Source organism: Oncorhynchus keta, unplaced genomic scaffold, assembly GCF_023373465.1.
Source record: "Oncorhynchus keta strain PuntledgeMale-10-30-2019 unplaced genomic scaffold, Oket_V2 Un_contig_21429_pilon_pilon, whole genome shotgun sequence".
Taxonomy (NCBI): Eukaryota; Metazoa; Chordata; class Actinopteri; order Salmoniformes; family Salmonidae; genus Oncorhynchus; species Oncorhynchus keta.
This window is the reverse complement of record NW_026282442.1, coordinates 25,001-35,083: the sequence shown is the minus strand read 5'-3', so window position 1 is coordinate 35,083 and position 10,083 is coordinate 25,001. Positions and strand designations below refer to the sequence as shown.

The window sequence follows — 10,083 nt, the reverse complement described above, 5'->3', positions numbered from 1 at the left end:
CTAAAGTTTCTTTTTAGGTACAGTGCAAACAAAAATTTAGCGTGTGGTTTCATGGGCATGTCTCAGTTCCATTATACATTTTTTACCTCTTCCAACAGTTCGTATTGGTCATACTGTTTTACAGTACCCCAGTGGCCTAAGCTGCCATGGATTGTGAGAGTTCTGATCTTTTCTTAAGTGGCTGAGAGCAGAGTGGCGCGCCAGATGGAAGCGTGCGGGCCCATAACCCAGAGGTCAATGGATCAGAAACCATCTTCTACTAAACAGTTTGTTTTTAAGAATGAAAGCATGCAAACAGAAAATGTAAAAAGCTAATATTTCATTTGCGTCTCTCAGTCTATCCAGTACACACATTGTTTTGACCTGCTTCTATCAGTTCTTACTGTTTACAGAAGGTAAGCAGTGCCCCAGTGGCCTAATGGATAAGGCACTGGCCTCCTAAGCCAGGGATTGTGGGTTCAAGTCTCATCTGGGGTGGCTGGGAGCAGAAGTGGTGCAGCGGAAGCGTGCTGGGCCCATAACCCAGAGGTCGATGGATCGAAACCATCCTCTGCTAAACAGTTTATTTTTAGATTTTAAGTGCAAACAAAAAATTTAAAAAATGTGTCGTTTCATGGGCATGTCTCAGTTCCATTATACATTTGTTTTGACCTCTTCCAACAGTTCTCATATTGGTCATACTGTTTACACAGTACCCCCAGATAGCCCTAAGACACTATGGCCGTAGTTGAGTTCTAGTCTTTCTTAAGTGGCTGAGAAGAGCAGAGTGGCGCAGTGGAGCGTGCTGAGCCCTGCAACAGGTCAATGGATCGAAACCATCCTGTGCTAAACAGTTTGTTTTTAAAAATGAAACGCATGAAGCAGAAATGAAAGCTTAAATTTCATTTGCGTCTCTTAGTGCTATCAAGTACACATTGTTTTCCTGCTTCTATCAGTTCATACTGTTTGCAGAAGGTAAACAGTGCCCTAATCGGCCTAATGGATAAGGCACTGGCCTTCTCAGCCAGGAATTGTGGGTTCAAGTCCCCATCTCGGGTGGGTGGCAGCAGAGTGGGCGCAGCGGAGGCGTGCTGGGCAGAGAGGTCGATGGATCTAAACCATCCTCTGCTAAACAGTTTATTTTTAGATTTTTAGTGCAAACAAAAAATTTAAAAAATGTCGTTTCATGGGCATGTCTCAGTTCCATTATACATTTTTTTTTACCTCTTCCAACAGTTCATATTGGTCATACTGTTTACACAGTACCCCAGTGGCCTAAGACACTGGCCTCCTAACCATGGATTTGTGAGTTCTAGTCTTTTCTTAAGTGGCTGAGGCAGTGTGGGCGCAGCGGGCGTGCTGGGCCCACATAACCCAGAGGTCGATGGATCGAAACCATCCTCTGCTAAAAGTTTCTTTTTAGATTTTAAGTGCAAACAAAAAATTTAAAAAATGTGTCGTTTCATGGGCATGTCTCAGTTCCATTATACATTTTTGACATTCTTCAACGGTTCTATATTGGTCATTCGTTTTACATTTTAGTGGCCTCAGACATGACCTCTAACTCATGGTTGTGAGTTCTGATCTTTTCTTAGTGGCTGAGGCTGAGTGACTCAGTGAAGAACGCGATGACCCGCAACCAGGGTTGATGGATCGAAACCATCTTCTGCTAAACAGTTAATTTTTGAATTTTAAGTGCAAAGAAAAATAAAAATAATAGTTTCATGGTCATGTCTCAGTTCACATTATACATTTTTTGACCTCTTCAACAGTTCATATTGGTCATACTGTTTACACAGTACCCCAATGGCCCTAGAGCACTGGCCTCCTAAGCCATGGATTGAGTTCTAGTCTTTTCTTAAGTGGCTGAGAGCAGGTGGCGGAAGCGTGCTGAGCCCATAACCCAGAGGTCAATGGATCGAAACCATCTGTGCTAAACAGTTTGTTTTTAAAAATGAAGCATAAACAGAAATTAGAAAGCTAAATTTCATTTCGTCTCTCAGTGCTATCAGTACACATTGTTTTCCTGCTTCTATCAGTTCCTACTGTTTGCAGAAGGTAGCAAGTGCCCTAGTGGCCTAATGGATAAGCCACTGGCCTTCTAATGGTTGTGGGGTTCAGTCCCATCTGGGGTGGGTGGCAGCAGAGTGGGCGCGGGCGTGCTAGACCCAGAGATGGATGGATGGCCATCCTCTGCTAAAGGTTTCTTTTTTAGATTTTAAGTGCAAACAAAAGAATTTAAACGTGTCGTTTTCATGGAGGCATGTCTCAGTTCCATTATACATTTTTTTTACCTCTTCCAACAGTTCATTATTGGTCATACTGTTTTAGTACCCCAGTGGCCTAAGCCATGGATTGTGAGTTCTAGTCTTTTCTTAGGTGGCTGAGAGCAGAGTGAGGCGCAGTGGGCGTGCTGGGCCTGTAACCCAGAGGTCGATGGATGCGAAACCATCTTCTGCTAAACAGTTTGTTTTTAAAAATGAAAGCATGAAGCAGGAATGAGAAAGCTTAAATTTCATTTGCGTCTCTCAGTCCTATCCAGTACACATTGTTTTTCCTACTTCTATCGGTTCTTGCTGTTTGCAGAAGGTAAACAAGTGCCCCAATATTACTAATGGATAAGGCACTGGCCTCTAAACCAGGGATTGTGGGTTCAAGTCCCATCTGGGGTGGTGGAAGCAGGAAGTGGTGCAGCGGAAGCGTGCTGGGCCTAACCAGTGGTGGTGGATCGAAGTATCCTCTGCTAAACAGTTTCTTTAGATTTTAAAAGTGCAAAACAAAAATTTAAAAAATGTGTGGGTTTCATGGGCATGTCTCAGTTCCATTATACACATTTTTTTTTACCTCTTCCAACAGTTAGGTATTGGTCATACTGTTTCACACAATACCCCAGTGGCCTAGACACTGGCCTCCTAACTGCCATGAATTGTGAGTTCTAGTCTTTTCTTAGTGGCTGAGAGCAGAGTGGCTCAAGTGGCGTTAACACAGACCCCATAACTTGAAGATGCGATGGATCAAACCATCCTCTGCTAAACAGTTTCTTTTTAGATTTTAAGTGCAAACAAAAAAAAATAAAATGTGTCGTTTCATGGATGTCTCAGTTCCATTATACATTTTTTGACCTCTTCCAACAGTTCATATTGGTCGCTGTTTACACAGTACTGATCGCCTAAGACACTGGCCTCTAAGCCATGGATTGTGAGTTCTAGTCTTTTCTTAAGTGGCTGAGAGCAGAGTGGCGCAGTGGAGCGTGCTGAGCCCATAACCCAGTCAATGGATCGAAACCATCCTCTGCTAAAACAGTTTGTTTTAAAAATGAAAACGCAAACAGAAATGAGTAAGCTAAATTTCATTTGCGTCTCTCAGTGCTATCAGTACACATTGTTTTCATGCTTCTATCAGTTCATACTGTTTTGCAGAAGGTAAACAGTGCCCCAGTGGCCTAATGGATAAGGCACTGGCCTCTAAGCCACGGTTGTGGGTTCAAGTCCCATCTGGGGTGGGTGGCAGCAGAGTGGGCGCAGCGGGCGTGCTGGGCCCACCCAGAGGTCGATGGATCTAAACCATCCTCTGCTAAACAGTTTATGTTTAGATTTTAATGCAAACAAAACGAATTTAAAAATGTACGTTTCATGGGCATGTCTCAGTTCCATTATACATTTTTTTACCTCTTCCAACAGTTCGTATTGGTCATACTGTTTACATAGTACCCCAGTGGCCTAAGACACTGGCCTCCTAAGCCATGGATTGTGAGTTCTAGTCTTTCTTAAGTGGCTGAGAGCAGAGTGGCGCAGTGGAAGACGTGCTGAGCCCATAACCCAGAGGTCAATGGATCAAACCATCTCTGCTAAAAGTTTGTTTTTAAAAATGAAACATAAAACAGAAATGAGAGAAAGCTAAATTTCATTTGCGTCTCTCAGTGCTATCAGTACACATTGTTTTTCCTGCTTCTATCAGTTCATACTGTTTGCAGAAGGTAAACAGTGCCCTAGTGGCTCAATGGATAAGGCACTGGCCTCTAAGCCAGGGATTGTTCAAGTCCCATCTGGGGGTGGTGGCAGCAGAGTGGCGCAGCGGAGCGTGCTAGCCCCAGAGGTCGATGGATTCTAAACCATCCTCTGCTAAACAGTTTATTTTTAGATTTTAAGTGCAAACAGAAAAATTTGGAAAATGTGTCGTTTTATGGGCATGTCTCAGTTCCATTATACATTTTTTTACCTCTTCCAACAGTTCGTATTGGTCATACTGTTTACAGTACCCCAGTGGCCTAAGACACTGGCCTCTAAGCCATGGATTGTGAGTTCTAGTCTTTTCTTAAGTGGCTGAGAGCAGAGTGGCGCAGCGGAAGCGTGCTGGGCCCATAACCCAGAGGTCGATGGATCGAAACCATCCTCTGCTAAAATGTTTCTTTTTGGAGATTTTAAGTGCAAACAAAAATTAAAAAATGTGTCGTTTCATGGGCATGTCTCAGTTCCATTATACATTTTTTTGACCTCTTCCAACAGTTCGTATTGGTCATACTGTTTTACCCCAGTGGCCTCCTAAGCCATGGATTGTGAGTTCTAGTCTTTTCTTAAGTAGCTGAGAGCAGAGTGGCTCAGCGGAAGTGCTGGGCCCATAACCCCAGAGTTCGATGGATTCTGCTAAACAGTTAATTTTTAGATTTTAATTGGTAAAAAAATAAAATGTGTCGTTTCATGGGCATGTCTCAGTTCCATTATACATTTTTTGACCTCTTCCAATTCATATTGGTCATACTGTTTACACAGTACCCCAGTGGCCTACTGGCCTCCTAAGCCATGGATTGTGAGTTCTAGTCTTTTCTTAAGAGGCTGAGAGCAGAGTGGCGCAGCGGAAGCGTGCTGGGCCCATAACCCAGAGGTCGATGGATCGAAACCATCCTCTGCTAAACAGTTTCTTTTAGATTTTAAGTGCAAACAAAAAATTAAAAAAATGTGTCGTTTCATGGGCATGTCTCAGTTCCATTATACATTTTTTTTTTTACCTCTTCCAACAGTTCGTATTGGTCATACTGTTTACAGTACCCCAGTGGCCTAAGACCATGGATTGTGAGTTCTAGTCTTTTCTTAAGTGGCTGAGAGCAGAGTGGCTCAGCGGAAGCGTGCTGGGCCCAAACCCAGAGGTCGATGGATCGAAACCATCCTCTGCTAAACAGTTTATTTTTAGATTTTAAGTGCAAACAAAAAATCAAAAAAATGTGTCGTTTCATGGGCATGTCTCAGTTCCATTATACATTTTTTTGACCTCTTCCAACAGTTCGTATTGGTCATACTGTTTACACAGTACCCCAGTGGCCTAAGCCATGGATTGTGAGTTCTAGTCTTTTCTTAAGTGGCTGAGAGCAGAGTGGCTCAGTGGAAGCGTGCTGGGCCCATAACCCAGAGGTCAATGGATCGAAACCATCCTCTGCTAAACAGTTTGTTTTTAAAAATGAAACGCAAACAGAAATGACAAAGCTAAATTTCATTTGCGTCTCTCAGTGCTATCCAGTACACATTGTTTTTCCTGCGTCTATCAGTTCGTACTGTTTGCAGAAGGTAAACAGTGCCCCAGTGGCCTAATGGATAAGGCACTGGCCTCCTAAGCCAGGGATTGTGGGTTCAAGTCCCATCTGGGGTGGGTGGAAGCAGAGTGGCGCAGCGGAAGCGTGCTGTCCCCAGAGGTCGATGGATCGAAACCATCCTCTCCTAAACAGTTTATTTTTAGATTTTAAGTGCTAACAAAAAATTTAAAAAATGTGTTGTTTCATGGGCATGTCTCATTTCCATTATACATTTTTTGACCTCTTCCAACAGTTCATATTGGTCATACTGTTTACACAGTACCCCAGTGGCCTAAGACACTGGCCTCCTAAGCCATGGATTGTGAGTTCTAGTCTTTTCTTAAGTGCTGAGAGCAGAGTGGCTCAGCGGAAGCGTGCTGGGCCCATAACCCAGAGGTCGATGGATCGAAACCATCCTCTGCTAAACAGTTTATTTTTAGATTTTAAGTGCAAACAAAAAATTTAAAAAATGTGTCGTTTCATGGGCATGTCTCAGTTCCATTATACATTTTTTGACCTCTTCCAACAGTTCGTATTGGTCATACTGTTTACACAGTACCCCAGTGGCCTAAGACACTGGCCTCCTAAGCCATGGATTGTGAGTTCTAGTCTTTTCTTAAGTGGCTGAGAGCAGAGTGGCTCAGCGGAAGCGTGCTGGGCCCATAACCCAGAGGTCGATGGATTGAAACCATCCTCTGCTAAACAGTTTATTTTTAGATTTTAAGTGCAAACAAAAAATAAAAAAAATGTGTCGTTTCATGGGCATGTCTCAGTTCCATTATACATTTTTTTGACCTCTTCCAACAGTTCATATTGGTCATACTGTTTACACAGTACCCCAGTCGCCTAAGACACTGGCCTCCTAAGCCATGGATTGTGAGTTCTAGTCTTTTCTTAAGTGGCTGAGAGCAGAGTGGCGCAGTGGAAGCGTGCTGAGCCCATAACCCAGAGGTCAATGGATCGAAACCATCCTCTGCTAAACAGTTTGTTTTTAAAAATGAAACGCAAACAGAAATGAAAACTAAATTTCATTTGCGTCTCTCAGTGCTATCCAGTACACATTGTTTTCCTGCTTCTATCAGTTCGTACTGTTTGCAGAAGGTAAACAGTGCCCCAGTGGCCTAATGGATAAGGCACTGGCCTCCTAAGCCAGGGATTGTGGGTTCAAGTCCCATCTGGGGTGGGTGGAAGCAGAGTGGGCGCAGCGGAAGCGTGCTGGGCCCAGAGGTCGATGGATCGAAACCATCCTCTGCTAAACAGTTTTTTTAGATTTTAATTGCAAGCAAAAATTTAAAAAATGTGTTGTTTCATGGGCATGTCTCAGTTCCATTATACATTTTTTGACCTCTTCCAACAGTTCATATTGGTCATACTGTTTACACAGTACCCCAGTGGCCTAAGACACTGGCCTCCTAAGCCATGGATTGTGAGTTCTAGTCTTTTCTTAAGTGGCTGAGAGCAGAGTGGCTCAGCGGAAGCGTGCTGGGCCCATAACCCAGAGGTCGATGGATCGAAACCATCCTCTGCTAAACAGTTTATTTTTAGATTTTAAGTGCAAACAAAAAATTTAAAAAATGTGTTAGTTTCATGGGCATGTCTCAGTTCCATTATACATTTTTTGACCTCTTCCAACAGTTCATATTGGTCATACTGTTTACACAGTACCCCAGTGGCCTAAGACACTGGCCTCCTAAGCCATGGATTGTGAGTTCTAGTCTTTTCTTAAGTGGCTGAGAGCAGAGTGGCTCAGCGGAAGCGTGCTGGGCCCATAACCCAGAGGTCGATGGATCGAAACCATCCTCTGCTAAACAGTTTCTTTTAGATTTTAAGTGCAAACAAAAAATTTAAAAAATGTGTCGTTTCATGGGCATGTCTCAGTTCCATTATACATTTTTTGACCTCTTCCAACAGTTCATATTGGTCATACTGTTTACACAGTACCCCAGTGGCCTAAGACACTGGCCTCCTAAGCCATGGATTGTGAGTTCTAGTCTTTTCTTAAGTGGCTGAGAGCAGAGTGGCTCAGTGGAAGCGTGCTGAGCCCATAACCCAGAGGTCAATGGATCGAAACCATCCTCTGCTAAACAGTTTGTTTTTAAAAATGAAACGCAAACAGAAATGACAAAGCTGGCGTCTCTCAGTGCTATCCAGTACACATTGTTTTTCCTGCGTCTATCAGTTCGTACTGTTTGCAGAAGGTAAACAGTGCCCCAGTGGCCTAATGGATAAGGCACTGGCCTCCTAAGCCAGGGATTGTGGGTTCAAGTCCCATCTGGGGTGGGTGGAAGCAGAGTGTTGCAGCGGAAGCGTGCTGGCCCCAGAGGTCGATGGATCGAAACCATCCTCTGCTAAACAGTTAATTTTTAGATTTTAATTGCAAGCAAAAAATTTAAAAAATGTGTCGTTTCATGGGCATGTCTCAGTTCCATTATACATTTTTTTGACCTCTTCCAACAGTTCGTATTGGTCATACTGTTTACACAGTACCCCAGTGGCCTAAGACACTGGCCTCCTAAGCCATGGATTGTGAGTTCTAGTCTTTTCTTAAGAGGCTGAGAGCAGAGTGGCGCAGCGGAAGCGTGCTGTGCCCATAACCCAGAGGTCGATGGATCGAAACCATCCTCTGCTAAAATGTTTCTTTTTAGATTTTAAGTGCAAACAAAAAATTAAAAAAATGTGTCGTTTCATGGGCATGTCTCAGTTCCATTATACATTTTTTTTACCTCTTCCAACAGTTCGTATTGGTCATACTGTTTACATAGTACCCCAGTGGCCTAAGCCATGGATTGTGAGTTCTAGTCTTTTCTTAAGTAGCTGAGAGCAGAGTGGCTCAGCGGAAGTGTGCTGGGCCCATAACCCAGAGTTCGATGGATCGAAACCATCCTCTGCTAAACAGTTAATTTTTAGATTTTAATTGCAAGCAAAAAATTTAAAAAATGTGTCGTTTCATGGGCATGTCTCAGTTCCATTATACATTTTTTTGACCTCTTCCAACAGTTCGTATTGGTCATACTGTTTACACAGTACCCCAGTGGCCTAAGACACTGGCCTCCTAAGCCATGGATTGTGAGTTCTAGTCTTTTCTTAAGAGGCTGAGAGCAGAGTGGCGCAGCGGAAGCGTGCTGGGCCCATAACCCAGAGGTCGATGGATCGAAACCATCCTCTGCTAAACAGTTTATTTTTAGATTTTAAGTGCAAACAAAAAATTTAAAAAAATGTGTCGTTTCATGGGCATGTCTCAGTTCCATTATACATTTTTTTTACCTCTTCCAACAGTTCGTATTGGTCATACTGTTTACACAGTACCCCAGTGGCCTAAGACACTGGCCTCCTAAGCCATGGATTGTGAGTTCTAGTCTTTTTTCTTAAGTAGCTGAGAGCAGAGTGGCTCAGCGGAAGCGTGCTGGGCCCATAACCCAGAGGTCGATGGATCGAAACCATCCTCTGCTAAACAGTTTATTTTTAGATTTTAAGTGCAAACAAAAAATCAAAAAATGTGTCGTTTCATGGGCATGTCTCAGTTCCATTATACATTTTTTGACCTCTTCCAACAGTTCGTATTGGTCATACTGTTTACACAGTACCCCAGTGGCCTAAGACACTGGCCTCCTAAGCCATGGATTGTGAGTTCTAGTCTTTTCTTAAGTGGCTGAGAGCAGAGTGGCACAGTGGAAGCGTGCTGAGCCCATAACCCAGAGGTCAATGGATCGAAACCATCCTCTGCTAAACAGTTTGTTTTTAAAAATGAAACGCAAACAGAAATGAGAAAGCTAAATTTCATTTGCGTCTCTCAGTGCTATCCAGTACACATTGTTTTTCCTGCTTCTATCAGTTCGTACTGTTTGGAGAAGGTAAACAGTGCCACAGTGGCCTAATGGATAAGGCACTGGCCTCCTAAGCCAGGGATTGTGGGTTCAAGTCCCATCTGGGTTGGGTGGAAGCAGAGTGGCGCAGAGGAAGCGTGCTGGGCCCATAACCCAGAGGTCGATGGATCGAAACCATCCTCTGCTAAACAGTTTATTTTTAGATTTTAAGTGCAAACAAAAAAATTAAAAAATGTGTCGTTTCATGGGCATGTCTCAGTTCCATTATACATTTTTTTGACCTCTTCCAACAGTTCGTATTGGTCATACTGTTTACACAGTACCCCAGTGGCCTAAGACACTGGCCTCCTAAGCCATGGATTGTGAGTTCTAGTCTTTTCTTAAGTTGCTGAGAGCAGAGTGGCTCAGCGGAAGCGTGCTGGGCCCATAACCCAGAGGTCGATGGATTGAAACCATCCTCTGCTAAACAGTTTATTTTTAGATTTTAAGTGCAAACAAAAAATAAAAAAAATGTGTCGTTTCATGGGCATGTCTCAGTTCCATTATACATTTTTTTGACCTCTTCCAACAGTTCGTATTGGTCATACTGTTTACACAGTACCCCAGTGGCCTAAGACACTGGCCTCCTAAGCCATGGATTGTGAGTTCTAGTCTTTTCTTAAGTTGCTGAGAGCAGAGTGGCTCAGCGGAAGCGTGCTGGGCCCATAACCCAGAGGT

The 10,083-nt window shown here is 43.4% G+C and overlaps 4 non-coding genes across 4 annotated transcripts; all 4 read left to right on the top strand.

The window, feature by feature from the left end:
• The first annotated feature begins 404 nt into the window (after positions 1 to 404).
• On the top strand, positions 405 to 477 carry trnar-ccu (transfer RNA arginine (anticodon CCU)). Its single transcript has one exon. It is a non-coding gene; the product is annotated as a tRNA-Arg (tRNA).
• Positions 478 to 5,546: 5,069 nt separating this feature from the next.
• On the top strand, positions 5,547 to 5,619 carry trnar-ccu (transfer RNA arginine (anticodon CCU)). Its single transcript has one exon. It is a non-coding gene; the product is annotated as a tRNA-Arg (tRNA).
• A 1,033-nt stretch (positions 5,620 to 6,652) lies between these two features.
• On the top strand, positions 6,653 to 6,725 carry trnar-ccu (transfer RNA arginine (anticodon CCU)). The gene has a single exon. It is a non-coding gene; the product is annotated as a tRNA-Arg (tRNA).
• A 1,024-nt stretch (positions 6,726 to 7,749) lies between these two features.
• On the top strand, positions 7,750 to 7,822 carry trnar-ccu (transfer RNA arginine (anticodon CCU)). The gene has a single exon. It is a non-coding gene; the product is annotated as a tRNA-Arg (tRNA).
• Positions 7,823 to 10,083: the final 2,261 nt, after the last annotated feature.